The sequence below is a fragment of the Melanostigma gelatinosum genome (genome assembly GCF_949748355.1).
Source record: "Melanostigma gelatinosum genome assembly, chromosome: 4".
Taxonomy (NCBI): Eukaryota; Metazoa; Chordata; class Actinopteri; order Perciformes; family Zoarcidae; genus Melanostigma; species Melanostigma gelatinosum.
The window spans coordinates 26,024,317-26,025,028 of NC_136637.1; positions in this window are offsets into that span (position 1 = coordinate 26,024,317).

The window sequence follows — 712 nt, forward strand, 5'->3', positions numbered from 1 at the left end:
GAAAATAGTCCTAGTGGAAATTATGTTTATGACAGCAGTTGATAATTTTAAAGTATATTCAGATGGAGGAAATATTATTTTGGATCCAGATAATAATTGGATGTTAATTTGAACATATGATACAAATATGTGCATGTAAGTCTGAATAGTTCTCCTTCATATTAATCCATAAACTGTATTATAAAATCATGATATATTCATAAAATATACATATCTACATATGAATCAGCTTATGGAATACAGTTGTATGATATAAAGAAAAACGTGTTTTAAATAGTGTAATTTAAATGTTGAGACAAAAAATACAGTAACAATTAATAGTAATAGTAATTTAGTTTATAGTTGCCTTTGTTATTGTAATGTAAATCAGTAAATCTAAATAATTTAAAGCCGTGGTTTGAAAATATAGTTTTTTGTTTTGTTAAAAAAAAGGGAAAGAGGACACAGCAACCAAAGTAATAAAATGATGTCAGCGGGCATGTTGGCGCCCCCCCCCCCTCAGCCTGCTTCCCTGAGCACACAGGGAAAGTGAGCGTCAAGAAGAAGGCGGGCTCAACTTGGATTTCCGGACGTTCGTTGGCTGCCACTGCTGTCAATCAAGCGCGCACGCTTCCCCATTGGCTGCGCTCTTTCGCATTTATCGTGCCATCTCGCCAAGCTGCTGCTGTGTAATCGCAGGTAACTTTCTTACGATAGCCTTCCGCTGGACGAC